Here is an 18,329-nt window from a genome sequence, read left to right on the forward strand (position 1 = left end):
GAAAAACTTCACCTTTCACAATAGCCACTAATAGCAAAAAGTATCTTGGGGTAACACTAGCCAAGAAAGTGAAAGATCTATTTGACAAGAACTTTAAGCCTTGGAGAAAGAAATTGAAGAGGATACCAGAAAATGGAAGGATCTCCCATGATCTTGGATTGGTAGGATTAACATAGTAAAAATACCAATTTTACCAAAGGCAATCTATAGATTCAGTGCAATCCCCATCAAAATCCCAACAAAATTCTTCACAGACCTTGAGAGCATAATAATCAACTTTATATGGAAAAACAAAAAAACCCAGGATAGCCTAAACCTATACAATAGAGGACCTTCTGGAGGCATTACCATCCCTGACATCAAACTCTATTACAGAGCTACAATAATGAAAACAGCTGGGTATTGGCATAAAAACAGAGACGTTGACCAATGGAATTGAATTGAAGACCCAGATATCCACAAACCAATGAACACCTGATTTCTGACAAAGAAGCTAAAATTATACAATGGAAGAAAGAAAGCATCTTCAACAAATGGTGCTGGCACAACTGGATGTCAACCTGTAGAAGAATGAAAATAGATCCATATCTATCACCATGCACAAAACTCAAGTGCAAATGGATTAAAGACCTCAATATAAAGCCGACCACACTGAACCTGATAGAAGAGAAAGTGGGAGGTAGCCTGCAATGCATGGGCACAGGATACCAATTCCTATACATAATCCCAGCAGCACAGACAATAAGAGCAACAATGAATAAATGGGACCTCCTGAAACTGAGAAACTTCTGTAAAGCAAAGGATACTGTCATTAAGACAAAAAGGCAACCTACTGAATGGGAGAAGATTTTCACCAACCCCACATCAGAAAAAGGTCTGATCTCCAAAATATATAAAGAACTCAAGAAACTAGACATTAGAACTGAACACAGAATTCTCAACAGAAGAATTTCAAATGGCCAAGAAATACTTAAGGACATGTCCAACTTCCTTAGCTATCAGGGAAATGAAAATCAAAACAACTTTGAGATACCATCTTACATCTCTCAGAATGGCTAAAATCAAAAAATCAATGATCGCTCATGCTGGAGAGGATGTGGAGTAAGGGGAACACGCATCCATTGCTGGTGGGAATGCAACTTGTGCAACCACTTTGGAAATCAGTGTGATGGTTTCTCAGAAAATTGATAGTCAACCTACCTCAGGATCCAGCAATACCACTCTTGGGAATATACCCAAGAGATGCCCAATCATACTACAAAAGCATTTGTTTAACTATGTTCATAGCAGCATTATTTGTAATAGCCAGAACCTGGAAACAACCTAGATGCCCCTCAAAGGAAAAATGGATGAAGAAAGTGTGGCAATCTACACATTAGAGCACTACTCAGTGGTAAAAAAAAAAAAAACAATGACAACTTTTGCATGCAAATGGATGGAAGTAGAAAACACTATCATGAGTGAGATTACCCAGACCCAAAAATATGAATATGGTATGTACTCACTCATTAGTGGATTCTAGCCATAAACAAAGAATATTAAGCCTATAGTTTGTGATCCTAGAGAAGCTAAGTAAAAAAGGTGAACCCAAAGAAAAACATATATAGATCCTCCTGGAAATTGGAAGCAGACAAGATCACCAGACAAAAGCTGGGAGCACAAGGGTGGAGGGTAGGGGGAAGGGGAGAGGGAGAGAGGGGAGAAAGTGGGTGGGGGGAGCTTGAGGGAGTGGAATGGTTGAGATGGAGGAAGGATGGATATGGGAGCAGGAAAGGAGATATCTTTATTGAGGGAGCCATTTTGGGGTTGCCAAAAGGCTTGGCTCTGGAAGGGTTCCCAGGAGTCCACAGGGATGACCCCAGCTAGGACCTTGGGCAGTGGAGGAGAGGGTGCCTGTACTGGCCTTGTCCTATAGTCAGACTAAAAAAAGGAAAGAAAATGCTGATCATTTCTTCTGACTATAATTTATAAAATTTCAACCTATTACCAATGAGATCAGAAGGAACACTGTGTGTCCCCAGCATGGAACATGGCACAGGCCAGTGACTAACATCTGCCAATAGGCGTGATCTGTAATTCCTTTAACTACAATGCTCTGCAAATATTTTCAAACACAATGTTAGAAACATTACAGAGATAGGTTACAGTAAAGTGGTGGAGTCTCAGCTACTGGACTCTGGTACTATCTGCTAAAGTTTTCATCCCTTCCATTGGTGGAGAATTAAGCTTTTGTTAGACCTGACATAGAGGTGGACAAAGAATGGCTCTAAAGGGGCTAAAGATTGCCTAAGATAAATAGACATCCCACACTCTTCACAGTTTTAATCAGCTTCTGCAGACTTAGCTTCTTTGCAGAAATTCTTGTTCACAGGTGCTTTTGACCTCATTCTTTTAGTTTTTAAAATATAGTTTACAGAGGTATTATATTTGGGAATAAGTTACTCTGTACTAGATCCATATCTAATAATTTAAATATTTTCTGAAATTCTAAGGTCTACCCAAAAGCCCATGGAAAAGATGATCAAGGCATGGGTCTCTTGTGGGTATGCCTCATGTTGGAAGTGAGATTGTATAATTATTAACACAGGAAAGACTTCATTTGATCATTTGTAAAGTTAGAAGAAGTATATTCTTCTTTTGAAGAATAGTGAGATGTTTTCAAAACACTCAGTACCTCTCTTGCCCCACAGAAAGCAAGTATTCTTACATAATACAGCGGTATCATTTTCAGTGACTTTTCGACTTTTCTGAAGTTTCTGGTTATAAGATTTTAAATTGTGGTTATTTAGCATGCTCCATGGATCAGTCTCTTGTGGATCTATATGATCACATGGTATCACACTCAGGGCCCCATGAGAGTGGGCAAGGTGGGATGGGCTGGAGTGTGATGTTGATGGTGAGGTTGCTACTGATGGGTGGGCTGTAGTGACCATCATGTGTGCACAGTAGATCACTGCCAGAGGATCCAGGCGACTTGTTCACAGTAGGCTCTTCGGTCACGCTGAGAGGCAGGAGGGGAAGCTGCCATCACTGCCTCTTGCTCTTCCTGCACTGAGCTCACTCTGCCCAGAGACTTGGATCTCTTGAAACACAAGGCTGCCATCTGGTTGCTTGGAAAAGCCATCTCATTTGTGTCAAGAAAACAGTCTGTGATGGTGCTACAATTTTCTTCTGTTTCTTCATTACTTTGGAACAGGATTAGGCCATACAGACAATATATTCACAAAGTGGTTGTGCAAGGGTGCTAATCTGAGCCCTGATAAATGCTTTTCTGGGAAGCTGAGGAAGCAGTGGAAAACCAACTGAAAGATGAGGCTCATATTGTAGCCCTGCCTTTCTGACCACTACCTCCCAGGAACAAGACCTCTTGGCAGTTTGCATGACTTCCTTCTCAGAAAACCTCTCATCCAGTTGTGGGGTCCCTCTGGCCTGGACTGAGTTTTTGTTTTCCTTGTGAGAATTCCAAAAAGCAATGCTCAGCTGCATCACAAAGATGCTCACTGGAGTCAGCTCAGATAGTTGGAAACACTGCCTTTTATCCTGTAAAAAAAAAACTTCAAGTCCATGTCATTCATAGATTATGAATGAAAATTCTGCAAATGAAGCTGTATCTGGCTGTGAGCAAAATTCCTGGAAGGGTTCTATGTCTGTGGAGACTGATAGAGAGATATAATTTTAGCATTTGGAAGAGATTACAATTGTTTTAAATTACAAGATTTCCTGAGTAAACTGGGAGCATGGGGAGCAGGGGGAAGGTAGAAAAGGAGATGGGAGGGAGGAAGCTGGTGAGAAAAAAATGCATAGCTCAATAAAAACAATAAATGAGAGTCTAATTACTTTATCATTGGCTAGTATTAGCCTTGTGTTATAGTCATTACTTGCTCCACTTTGTATTTGAACTAATATCTTGTGATAATACATAAAACCTTTTAGAAGATATTGACTTAGAACTAACATGTAATAATAAATAATAATTTTTTATAAATAGATAATAAATAGAAACCTCTTAGAAGCTATTAACTTAGCAGGACACTAGCTCACTGATCTGAGAGCAAAGAATATTATTAGAGATTCTCTTAGGCCTGTAGAATAGCTCCCCTCACCTCCTTGTCCCTGCTTCTCTGGTGTGCCCACCAATGGATTTTTAGCTTACCTTGATTTAAGGCTTTCTTTGTTCTCTAAAACTATAAAACCTTTGTGAAACTGCCTTCCTCTTTGCAGTGGTCTGAATAGGTATGGCACCCATGGATTCATATGTTTGAGTGCTGGCCCCATAGGGGGTGGCACTATTAGGCAGTGTGGCCTTTTTTGGAGTAGGTGTGGTCTTGCTGGAGTAGTATATCACTGTGGGGGCAGGTTTTGAGGTCTCATATGCTCATGGTATATCCAGTGTGGTAGACAGTTCACTTCCTGTTGCCTGAAGATCGGGATGAAGAACTCTTAGCTCCTTCTCCAGTTCCATGTCTATCTGCATGCCACCATGTCCCACCATGATGATAATGGACTAAATCCTGAAACTGTATCCCAGGCTTTATTAAATATTTCTTTGCTTGAGTTGTCATGGTCATGGTGCCACTTCACAATAATAGAAGCCCTAACTAAGACAATCTTAGAAAACAGAGTTTAGGGTAAGCTAAAGCTGCATTCCCAGGGCTGTGCTAACTCATAATAAACTATCCAGAATAAACTATCTCTTATTACATTTAAGATGAGTACTTTGGCTCTTATGTTGACAATATGCCTCACAAAGGTCAGCATTGCATCTGTGTTCTCTTGCTTGTATCCCCAGGACCTTGTTGTAGGGGAGAGGGCCTGTTTGTTTGTCCCAGCCACCTGACTAGCTTACACACAAAATAACCACACAGAAACTGTGTTAATTAAAACACTGTTGGGCCCATTAGCTCTTACGTTTTATTGGCTAACTCTTACATCCCAGTTTAACTCATTTCTAGTAATCTGTGTTTTGCCACATGGCAGTGGCTTAGCAGGAAAGATTTGGCATGTCTGTCTCTGGTGGCTCCATGTTGTATCTCCCCTACTTCGCCTTCCTTTCTCCCAGCATTCAGTTCTGTCTTCCCTGCCTACCTAAGTTTTGCTCTATCAACTAAGCCAAGGCAGTTTCTTTATTCATTAACCAATGAAAACAACACACAAGCAGAAGAAACTCCTACAGGACCTAGTAAATCACTTGACTTCTCAAATAAAATGAATGAATGTTATCATGAAGGTTATCAGAAGGTGTGTACTGTCTCCAGCCTATCTCTCCTCTGGAGCATGCATTTTAATTGTAATTACATTTATTTCCTTGAGTATATGCTTCAGTCCTTTTATTGTTGTCATGTTGGATACATATACAAGTAACAGAAAATTATTGTGTTCCTCACTATACCCCTCACTTACATTCAACAATTGTCAACTCAAGCTACAGAGTTTTATATACACCTCCTCTTTTGTAATCTCTTGAAGGAAATCTCAGATTTCACGTACTCTCACACCCTCTATAACACTGTTTGGGTCAACCATAAATTGTGCAAAGGTAGTCCCATAGGTTTTAACAGCATTTCAGAATTATCGCAGCATGGTGACTGCCACAGATTACAAAGGAGGCTTGAGGACATTTAGGAGCATTCACAGGAACAGTCATTTAAAGTTGAAAACGTGGACCACAACATGGAAAAGCCTTTCGTTTGCAGAGAGGAAGATTCTGCTCCAATAGCTGCTGTCAAAAATGTCAAGAGAGCTCATGCCAGAGTGACATCACACCTCAGATGAGCCTCAAGCAGATGCCTCAACAGCTGTTCTAGATTAGAAAAAGACATTGTTCTAATAGAGGACAACAATTTAGATACATCACTGTCCCATGGCTTTCCAGTAGGACAAGATATGGAGGAGGATAGTGACTCTAATGATCCAGGCCTCCCTTGGACTGAGGCTAAAGTTTTTCTATAAGTACTGATAAATTAGACATCTTTTGGTGTTTTTTGTAGATATATTTTTATCTCCTCTCTCCTTCCTGGTGTGTGTGTGTGTGTGTGTTATAAGTACAGGGAGGCTGTGAGAAGAGAGACCTGGACTTTGAGTTACAGGGGTTGTCAGCCGCATGGAGTACTGGGAATTGAACTGGGATCCTTTGGAATGTAGCAAGGCTCTTAACCACTGAGAATATTTTCCAGCCCTTATTTAATGATTGCTAATGAAAACAATTAAATGAGTCACTTAATGGTTGGAAGGTTTTAATTTTGGCCATTCAGTAAGACACTTTGATGGCTCATGTGAGAAAAATGTTCTCTCCATTTAATTTGATGTTGGCTATAAGCTTTCTGTAAATTGCCTTTGTTATGATTAGGTATGTCCACAGTTTTCCTAGTCTCTTTAGGACTTTTATCATGAAGGGCTGCTGGATTTTGTTAAAGGCTTTTTTTGTTGGCATCTAATGAGATGATCATGTGGTTTTCTCTTCAAGTTTATTTATATAGTGGGTTATATTACTGACTTTTGTATATTGAACCATCCCTACATTTTTGGGATGAAACTTTCTTGATTGTAGTTGATCTTTTTATGTGTTCTTGGATTCAGTTTGCAAGTACTTCACTGAGTTATTTTACACCTATATTCATAAGGGAAATTGGTCTGTAATTCTCCTCCTTTGTTGAGTCTTTATATAACTTGGATATCAGAGTATGTGGCATCATAAAATTAATTGGAGAATATTCTTTCTGTTTCTGTTTTGTCAGTAATTTGAGGAGTATTATTGTTAACTCTTCCTTGAAAGTTGTTTAGAATTCTTTGCTAAAATCATCTGGCCTTGGGCTTTTTGGGGTGGAGACTTTTAAGCCTTGCTTCTATTTCACTAGGGGTTGTAGTTGTATTTAAATTGTTTATCTGATCTTGATGTAACTTTGGTAGTGATGGCTATAGAGAAAATTATCCATTTGTTTTAGATTTTTCAATTACATGGAGCACAGGTTTTGAAAGGTACATCCTTATGATTCTCTAGATTTCCTCAGTGTCTGTTGTTGTAACTCATTTTCATATTCTGATTTTACTAATTTGGATATCCTGTCTTAGTCTTTTAGTTTGTATAAGGATTTGTCTCTCGTTGATTTTCTCAAAGAATCAACTTTTTGATTCATTGACTCTTGGTATTGTGTTTGTTTTTATTGATTTCATCCCTGACTTTTATAATTTTTTTACCACCTACTCTTTCTACTTCTCTTTGTTCTATAACTTTCAGGTGTGCTGTTGAGCTGCTAGTGTGGGATCACTGCAAGTCTTTTATGTAGGCACTTAAAGCCAAGAAATTTCCTTTTAGGCCCGCTTTCATTATGTCACAGCAGCCCTTCATGATAAAAGTCCTAGAGAGACTAGGAAAACTGTGGACATACCTAATCATAACAAAGGCAATTTACAGAAAGCTTATAGCCAACATCAAATTAAATGGAGAGAATACACACAATATGTTGTGTATTCTTTTTATTGAATTCTAGAAAGTCTTACTTTCTTATTTCTACCTTCATCCATTTTTATTGATTAGAGAGTTGTTCAGTTTCCATGAGTTTGTGAGCATTCTGTTGTTTCTGGTTTTGTTGGTGTGCACTTGCACATTGTGGTATGATAGGATATAGGGGGTTATTTAAAGTTTTTTTGTATCTATTGTGTCCAAGTATGTTGTCAATTTTGGAGACAGTTTCATGTGGTGCTGAGAAGAAGATATATTGTTTCATGTTGGGTGGACTATTCTGTAAGTATCTGTTAGATTTATTGGGTTTATAATGTCTGTTAGTTCCAGTATTTGTCTCTTTAGCTTTTGTCTGGATGATCTATCCATTGTTGAGAGTGAGGTTATCAAGGCCTCCTACTTTATTGCCTGAGGGTCATTGTGTGGTTTTAGCCATAGTAGAGTTTCTCTTACAAAGGTGGTTGTCCTTCTGCTTGGGGCATAGATGTTAAGAACTGAATTGCCATCTTGGTGGATTTTTTTTTTATGAATATGTGTTGTCCTCCCCATTGCTTTAATTTTGGTTTGAAATATATTTTACTAGATAATGAAATGCCTACACCATCTTGCTTTGTATGGATATTTGCTTGAAATATCTTCTTCCAACCCTTTATTTTGAATTTACATTTACTGAAAAGATGTAGTCCAAACCAAGAAGGTTAAGTAATGTCTATCCTTGATGTTGAGGTGTGTTCCTTACATGCTGCAGAAGGATGGGTCTTGTTTTCATTTCTATTCTTTTAGTCCCAAATTATTTTCATTTGGAAAATTGAGGCCATTGATATTGTTGTTCCTCTTATGCTGTTGTTGTTGTTGGTGGTGGTTGTGGTGTGTGTGTGTGTTTCCCTTCTTTTGTGTTGCTGGTGTGAGATTATTTATTCTATGCATTTTCATTTGTGAATTTAACCTTGTGGGTTTGGACTACATCTATTCAGTAAATGTAAATTAGGCAATGTAAATTGTGGCACATGTATCCCCCAATCTCACTTGTCAGTGAAAATGCTGTGCTGAGCCTGGCAGAAGTCTGCCCTCACATTGAGAATCACCATGAATGCTCAACGTATATTCTAACGAAAAGTGCTGACAAGCTGGGGACTGGGCATTGAAGGTCGAAGGAGGCTGGAGCGCTGAGACCCCTCTCTCCTCAGTCACCATAGCGGTACTGCAGCAGTGCATGTCCACGAGTCCAACTTGCTGCTCTGCTGCCTCTGCAACCCCCCTACTGCCAGTGTCAGTTGGCATCGCCTCGTGCCCTTCTCAGCCGCCACTGCCGCTCCAGCCGCTCTTAGATGAAAACCGTTACAGTATGGACGATCGCCCTGACACCACCCTTGATTCTGTTCTTATGCTGCCAACGAGGTATCAGGTTTGGGGATGATTTCTGAGTTTGTCTGGGTTTCATGGGTGTTTTGTTCCTTGGTTTCTCTTTCCTCGATATATTTTCGGAGTGTGGTGGGTGTGTGTTGTCTGTTTTACTGCTCTGCTTGACTTGTGTGTTAAAGGGCAGGTGCGGGGGATGCTTGCTGGTGCTAATCCACAGGAGGTGTGGACAGTGGAGAAGAGAAAGCTGCAGCTTGTTTTCTGTTGCAGTGCGAAGGGAGAGCCCGGGAACTGGGCAGAGTGTAGCAAACGAACAGCGCACTATTTTGGGTGCTGGGATTATAAGCGTCTATCTTGTGGTCACCACTGCTCCTAACATCCCACTGCCCCATGGACCACTCAGTGCACCTCTGATGTTCCTACTCTGTTTCAGGTTATGGGAGACTGAGAAGAGAGGAGGATGGTGTGGATCCCAGGTTCATGTGGGAGATGCTCTTCTGAGACCTCTGCCTTCGGTTTTCCAGCGCTCATGTAAGTCCATGATGCCTTTTGTGGTCGACAATGAAGCCGCTCCAGATGCCTGTGTCTGAACACTTGGTTGCCGTCTGATGGCTCTGTTTGGGAGGTTATGGATCTTTTGAGAGATGGAACCATGCTAAAGTCACTGGTCCTAGGATTTGTGATTTTATTGTCCCGGTTGCTGATCCCTGACCTCTGTGTTCAAACTCCCCTCCACAAGATATCTCAGTATGAATGCAGAACGTTTAGCCAACTTCTTTCTACTATTTCTTTCTGTAGCACGATTAATTAAAAACCCAGACACAGCTATTGAGGTTTAACTTAAAGATCAGAAAAGCAAGGCAGTCAAGGCACTAGAGAGCTCTTAACTCTATGAAATTCTCAGAGTGAGAGAGAGGGTTCCTGTCTTTCCTGCCTTATATTCTTTTCTAGTGCTGGGGTTAAAAGCATGTTCCACCATTGTCTGGCCTATGTAGCTGACGAGTGTCGCTGTTTTGCATTCTGAGCTTTAGGCAAGCTTGATTTATTAAAATATAAGTGAAACATCACTACATTTCCCTTTTTGTCTAAAATAAAAAAGGCTATAACTAATATGAGAAAAACTATTTACAAGCAGTAAATAACTATATACAATACATACAGACAGTAAATACATCAACAATGTCTAGTCCATTTACATTTGACAAATTCAGAGGAAGTACTCTGTATCTATCCTATCTTGTTGAATCTAAAGTCTTGTACCTAATTTAATGTCTATCATAACTTTATGTCTGTGCCTGTTAAACAAAAAAAAAACTATAACTATAGCTATCTTGACTTCAACTCACTCAGAGACCCAAGAAGGAAATATTATTAACTGAGTAAGAAAGAAGTGCAAGCAAGCAATTTCTAAATTGTGAGAAATGACCGAAACAGCTGTCCCAACCCAGAATTCCTCTGCAGCACGGGGCATCCATCTTCGGCCAACAGACCTAGCATATCTGACAGATTTTTTTTTCTTTGAAGCAGAATATTCTGAAGGGTTGTCTCTCCTTGTCTTTATTTTGAATCCTGCTCGTCCAATCAGGACGGTATACTGTTAACAGTTGAGGGAAGGACGTTTTCTTGCCCAGTGGATTACTTTTGACACAAAGAATGTAAACACTATGTAGAGTTTCTGTGATCATGATTATCTTCTTTGAAGTAGATTCGGTGTTGACATGGGCAGACATATCACATTGTCATAAAAAAAAAAGAACCTATGTTAATAAAACATCTATAATGCCATATTCTGTAAATTTCTGGAGGATTTGAAGATGATCTGCCTATCTAAAATTTATCTTTGTTTGACCTTGAACACATGCCTAAAATGACTACAAGTTCAATTATAATAAGTGACTAATTACTAACCTGCATTTCCTTATTGTTCTAAACAGTTGGTAATAAAAGCATTCAAGGACTAGAAGCTTGCATTATATTTTTAAATGAGCTATATATGTATAATACCCTGATCAAGATTGGAAACATATGTACAATATGTTTTTAAAAATTAATATCAAATTTGTATCAATATACAAAATTAATTTGCAATATGCAAAAGTGAATTCCAATGTAAAATGTCTAAAACTCGTAGTTGCTTTTTAAAAGTAGATTCAATAATCTACCTTCTTATGATAACTATATCCTCTCATTTTCTTTCCAGAGCAGATTTAACAAACTACCCTTTTACCCTACTCTATCTATATCCCCTCTGTTGCTTTCCAAGACAAGATCCTCGAATACAATTTCCTTTGTTTAGCTTTTTCCTGACCATTACCAATAATAACTTGTAACCGACACTCCTAAACAATAACCAATATCCATAATGCATTGAATGACCAAAATCCACCCACTCTACTCCTTGGGCATGTGGGCGTCATATTCTTAAACTTACTTCCTGCTTTCTGGGGGTGATGGTATCTTTAGGGGATTCTGAAAAGAACAATTTTTGGTTAATTGTCAAGACCTGAGAACGGTAACTTCATCATTTGTTGTGCAGTCTATGTATAATGGGAAAGTTCGGGGCTTGTCTCAAGTTCTGGTTAGAGCAGTCTGTTCGGCTGAGCATCTGAGCAAGCCACCTAAATTGTCCTGAGCAGTTTTTAGTCCAAACCCAATCTTTAAGTGGTGCTATAAGCTGAATTGCATCATATAATCCTGGTGGAATCGTTGTTGTGGGGCTCCATCTTCTTCCTGGAGACTTCCAAGATTACTGCAGGAAAATTTACTATTCACTGACTGTATCTTGAAACTGAATAAATCATTAAGTTGGGTCTGTATCATCTGGTATAAATTCGGAAGTATCAATAAACAAGACAACCCTTTTCGCCTATTGTGAATTAGTAACTATGTTGAGAGGTTCTTAAAAATCCTTTAGTACCATGAGAATAGAATATAATTCTACATTTGGGCAGAAACATAAAGACTTTGTTCTGAATTACTTAAAATTTTTGATTTGTAACCTGCCTTACCTGATTTATTTGCATTAGTATAGAATGCAGGGACTCCAGTTCTTGGTGTGTCCCATACAATGCGAGGAAGGATCCAATTAGTTCTTTTTAAAAGTCAAATTCTCTCACTTTTGGGACAGTTGTTGTTAATCTCTCCAAAAAAAAAAATACTACAAGCTCTTTGTCAGCGTCCACTTTCTTCCAATAATTTGTTAATTTCTTCATTGTCAAATGATATTACATTCTCTGTTGGGTCTATTTCTGAAAATTGATGAAGTCTCAATTTTTATTTATAATTAACTCAGAGACCTTTTCCATATAAGTTTTTTTTTTAATTTTCACTCAGTTTATGTGGCAGCCCCCACAATAGAGTCTTACAGACTCTCTGCAGGAAGTTACCATGGCCAGAGTTCACACCGGTGCATTTGTGAACTAGCTATCAGGTCAGGATGCATGAAGACTTCCTTTGGCCTCAACCATAGAAGCGGTTCTGACTGTGCCTGAGAGCCGTGTGAGGGGACAGAAGTGTGCAAGGAATTCAGAAAGACTGATCTTGGGTAATTTTTCCCCCCTAAATCTGATTGCTCACAGTATCACTGTTAACCATGATGCACAGCCATTCTCTTGCAGGTAAATTTATGTGAAAATTGCTTCTTAGAAGTCAAGCTAATTTACAGCAGGGTGTGTCTTTGATATCCTAATGCAATCTAGACATCCTTTTTCCTACTATACCTCAAAGCCTGTCCCTTTGTGGGAGCCTAGCTGTCAGTCATGACAGCCTTCAAAAGGGACTCAGCGTCCTCATGGGGGAGGCATACATATGCTCTGCCTCATTGCCTGGTAGAACTGAAGCCATGGATGCCTAATGCCAACCTAGAGGCCAGGGTTGGGGCTCTCTGCCCAGCAGGTTGACTCCTGAAAACAATCTCTATACAAGCCAGACTCAGCTCAGTGACCAGTGTCAGGGTCCTTCATCTGCTCACCTCAAGAAAAACTTAAGGCTTAGTTCTCAGGCACCAGTCTCTCCCTAAAACCAGGAAAGGAGAGATAATGCTTATGCCTATGCCAGGAGCCCCGAACTGAACAGCAAGTCAGAAGCATGGTGGATTCTGAGACCACCAAGCTTCTTAACCCAGTATGAGTCAGTATTATCTGAAGCCTCTGTAATAAAACACAAAATCCTAAAGATAAGATTTTTTTTTAAAAAAAAAGTTGTTTGGGAGCTCACTGAGGAATATCTAGACTGCCTCTTGGAAGGACCAAAGTTTCTCATTACTGTTTCCTTGTAGTATTTTCAGTCTATATGCACGTGACTATAATAAACGCACAGGGAAATTTCTATGCAAAATTGTAGACAAAATCAGAGTATTTTTTCTTTGAAAAGTTTGTATATTTATTGTTTATGAATGTTTTTCCTGCATGTATGTCTGGAGAGATGACTCAGTGGTTAACAGCACTACCTGCTCTTCCAAAGGTTCTGAGTTCAATTCCTAACAACCACATGGTGGCTCACAACCATCTGTAATGAGATCTGGTGCCCTCTTGAGCAAGAGACCTGGTCAGTGATCCTTATCAACTTAGATCATTAAACCCAATATGGACAAGTTTAACAGAACCGCCTAATATGGGCTGACCATGCCTGCTTCAGCACTGCCAGGGCATAAATTTCATTTATTCATTCATGTCTGTGTACCACATGTGTGCAATGCCTGAAGAGGTCAGATAGAATGTTGGAGCCCCTGGAATTGGTGAGTCAGCATGTGGGTGCTGGGAACTGAACCCAAGTCCTCCCAATTACAGCCAGAACGTTGTACCATCTCTCTTGCCATGAAATTCACAGTATTTGTACATGGTCCATATGCTTTAGAGTTTTCCACACATACAAGATTCTAGGGACTCTCAGTGAGGTTCATAAGATATAGGTTCCTTTATGATAAGGCAAGTACAGCTTTTTCCACACTAGCAGATAGCTCTGTAGGTAAAGCAATTGCTTTGCAAGAAATTGGAGGACCTGAGTTCAAACCACTCAAACTCATGTAAACCTGGACACAGTAGGGTGTGCCTATAATTTCAGGGCTCCTATTGTGAGAAAGGGAGAGGTGGAGACAGGAAACTCTTCAGAAACTTGATGGTCAGCTCAGTTACAGAAGCACACAACAAAGAGAACCTGGATTAAGCAATGTGGAAAGTGAGTGACTGAAGGTGCCCTCTGACCTTCTCGTGAGCACTGTGGCACACTTGCACACCTGCCCTGCATGCACATGCCTGTTCCAGTGAGCACACACACACACACACACACACACACACACACACACACGGTTGATGGCACAAGAGGCTCACCAGCTGAGGTTGTCTTTTGGCATACACACACAACAGCACATGTGAACCTGCACATACACACAAACATACATGCAACTATATACATGAACATGTGCATACATGTGCAGATACATAGGTGTCTGGAGAGATGACTCAGATGATAAGGATACTAGCTTCTCTTCCACAGGATCCTAGGTTGGATCTCAGATCCCATGTTGGTCCATTCATACCTGCACACACATCCTCTACTTCTGAAGTTCACAATACTCGTTTTTGGGAAAGGCTCAGCAAAGGTTGAGTGGGGAACTGTCCATACTAATTCCAAGGGCAAAGAGCTGTATTTGTAAAAACACTAGCATTTATTTATTTAGGTTTTTAAAAAAGATTTACTTACTAATGTATTTTATGTATATGGATGCTTTTTCTGCATATGTATTAGCACACCAGAAGAGGGTATTAAACAGTTGTGAGCAACCATGTGTGTGCTAGGAATTGAACTCAGGACCTTTGGAAGTGCAGTAAGTAAGCCATATCTCGATTCCTAAAACTTGCCTTTAATTAGAGTCATAAGAATCACTTATCAATATATGTTCAGCTTATTTTCATTTCTAATATGTGTCACTACATAACTGAATTCAGCAGTCAGCTTTCTAATAAAGAGTGCTCAGGAATTTGTATGTCAAAATACTTATTCTCTCTTTTACAGTTTTAGACAAAACAGAAACCAGAGAGAGACAGAAGAGCAATGCTTAAACTCAAAACCTGAAGACAGGTGAGCAGAAACAAACTTGAGTAAAATAGCTCTGGGCAATTGCTTAGAGCTCCAGTTGTTCCCACTTGATCATAGGCAGGGCAAGGATAGGGTAGTTGAGGTTTATTTCCCAGCAGTCTTCACAACAGCCTTAGAAGGCCACAAGCTAAGGGATGGGAGAGGGAGTCAGCTGGAAGAGAAGCTGGACAGCTGGAGGAGAAGCTGGATATCTGGAATTGAAGCTGGACAGCTGGATGAGAAGCTCAGAAGCTTCTGTATTTTCTTATTATCTTCTGAGCAGCAATGGGGGAGGGGAACAAACACCTGCACTAGCCAGGCTGAACTGAAGAGAAATTCCAAGTTCACCTTCAGGCACATCCAGAAAGTCATGGTTCCTGCTGGCCTCCTCTCCTTCTCCTTTCCTTACTTCTTGATCTCTCTCCCCAGACTTCTCCTATTTATTCTCCCTGCCCACCAGCCCCACCTGTCCCTTCTCCTGCTTAGCTATTGGCCATTCAGCTCTTTATTAGATCAATCAGGTGATTTAGACAAGCAAAGTAACACAGCTTCATGGAGTTAAACAAAGCAACTTAAAAGAATGCAGCACATCTTTGCATCATTAAACAAATGTTCCTCAACATAAACAAATGTAACCCATCTTAAAATAATATTCTACAACAGGATCTGAGGTCTCGGTAAGACAAAGATGTCTCAGTGTTCTTCAGTTTGTAGGAATGTGCCCCATTGGCTGAAGCCAAATAAGCAGTAGACAATTGTGCCAGCACCCAGAGCATTCCTGCAAGCCCCATCCTGCACCAAGGCTCTAAATGTTCCTAAATGATACCACCCTCTGAATCACTCCAGTTTGGGAAAGTCCTTGGAAGTCTTTATACTCTCATAAACCGACACTAATTTTTGTCGTGTTTGAAAGGTGTGTGTGTCCCTTCGTGTGTGTGTGTGTGTGTGTGTGTGTGTGTGTGTGTGTGTGTGCCTGCACGCACAGCAGGAGCACTTAATACCTTTCTCTTTGCTGTGACAAAATGCCAGAGTGAGAAACCTGAGGAAGGAGGTTTGCTTCTGCTCACAGTTCAAGGCTGCAGTTCATCATGAGGGAGAAGCACAACTCCAAGTGTAGTTCAAGATTTCTCTCCTGCCAACTTGTTTCCAAATACTGGGAAGGGTTTCCCAAATAATTGACTTGGAGGCTAAAATATAAATTATAAATGCTTGGCCAATAGTTCAGGCTTATGAATAAATAGCTCTTCCATTTTAAGTTAACCCACATACCTTATTTATACTCTGCCATATGTCAGTACATTTCCTAGCATGGCACATTCATCTCCTGCTCTCTTTGCATTTCCTGGCAATTCCTGACTCCACTTTTCTACTTCCCATCTCCCTTAGCTTGGTTGCCCTGCCTATACTTCCTGCCTGGCTACTAGTCAATCAGCATTTTATTAAATCAATTCAAGTGACAAATATTTACAATGTACAAGAGGATTATTCCACAGCAGGCAAGAGCTTCAGGCAGCTGGTCACAAGGCATCTGTTGTTAGAACCAGAGACATGGATGCTGCTCCTCCATGATCCTCTTTATTCAGCTCAGGTCTCCAGTTCATAGAGTGCTGCTGCAGACATTTACAGTGGGTTTTTACCTGTCAATCAACCCAATATAGAACCCACTCACAAGCACACCCAGAGGCTTCTCTACCAGGTGATTCTAAAGGAGATAAACCAGGTAGGTCAAGGAACAGCCTGGCTTATTTCTCGTTCCGTTGCCACATTATTTTTGAGACAGGGTCTCTCATTCAGCCTGGAATTCATTGATTTGTCTAGACTGGCTGGCTGGTGAGCTGCAGGGACTTACCTCTTTCCACTCCCCAGTGCCAGATTAGAGATGCACACCTCCATGCTTGGATTCTTACAAGGATGCTGGGGGTAGAACTCTGGGCCTCATGCTTATGCTGCAAGAGTTCCTATTCACTGAGCAACATCTCCAGAAAACACTTCAGTTTTAGATGATGTACTGCCTTGGTTAGGATTTCTATTGCTATTGTGGAACACCATGACAGAAGTAACGATGGGAAGAAAGGATTTGTTTGACTTACACTTCCATATGGTGGTTCATCACTGAAGAAAGTCAGAACAGGGATTTAAGCAGGGCAGTATCTGGGGCAGAAACTGATGCAGAGGCATAGAAGGGTGCTGCTTACTGGTTTGCTCCTTATAGCATGCCCAGTTTGCTTTTTCATAGGACGCAGAACAACCAGCCCAGGGTGGCATCACCCACAATCAGCTAGTACCCCCTTATGAAATTTAATTTAAAAATGCCTTAAATCTTACAGAGATTTCCTCTTTACAGATAACTCTAGCTTATATCATGTTGACATAAAACTATGCAGCACACCTACTAAGCAGAAGCTAAACCTTCGGAGTCCCTGAAGATCTTTCTAGTGCAGATATTGAAGGTAAGGGAGGGGTGGGCAAAAGATTAACTACAGAAAGGATTGCAATTAGAGATATGACACACACACATACACAAAGATACAAATACATAGACACACAGAGCCTTGTCTTGCTGCATCACAGAAAGGTTGATAGAGGCAGGTATTGAGAAAGTGAGGCTTTGACATTTTTGGTTAGAGTACAGAAATGTGAGTTTGGCTAGAAGGGCATAGTGGGTCACATGTCCCAGCCTTCACTGTGCCACTCTGACCACAGCCCTGGAAGCAGAACGCAGCCACAGTACATGTGCAGCCACACAGATACACAGACAGTTCACATGCTCGGTCTCATACCAGGTAACAGCTCACTAAAATGCAGCCTGACACTGAATGAGAGGCCTGTGCTCTCGAAACCTGCAGAACTTTGATCAGGGCATCTATAGGTTTCATCTTTAGACAGAGATACCCTAAATTCCTTAACTTGTGGGAACACTTGAGAACTCTGCCTGTTCCTATTAGCCATTAGAGCACAGTGCTTCTCCCTGGCCATGGCTGTGGGGAAGAAGTGGCCAGACTCACTCTGCTCCACAGCTTCCCCACCACACTGATCTCACTGGTGTGAGGGGTGAAGGAGGAGTCCATCATCTCTTATCTGATCACCCTCATGCATGGGCATTTTATGTGTCCCTTCCTGTTGCACCTTGTACAGGAACATCACATTGTTTTTCAACATTCCCTCCCAGCGAATCTACAGAATATACACACTTCTCCTCGTGCCCCTAAGTCTGGGAGAGTGCAATTGGCCTTGTGGGTGGCCCTGGGTGTCTCTGTGTGTACAGAAAAGTGGTCTGTGTAGGGACAGCAGTAGCCATTGGTTTCGTTCTTCTTGATGGGAAACAGATTTAGCAACCACACTTGGAAAGTCCCAACAATCTAGTAGAGCAACCCCTTTCTGGTGCGGACAAGGACATCTAGAAGGCAGTCAGGAGGTGTTCCCTGGAGACTGTGTC

Source organism: Microtus pennsylvanicus, chromosome 7 (genome assembly GCF_037038515.1).
Source record: "Microtus pennsylvanicus isolate mMicPen1 chromosome 7, mMicPen1.hap1, whole genome shotgun sequence".
Lineage (NCBI taxonomy): Eukaryota > Metazoa > Chordata > Mammalia > Rodentia > Cricetidae > Microtus > Microtus pennsylvanicus.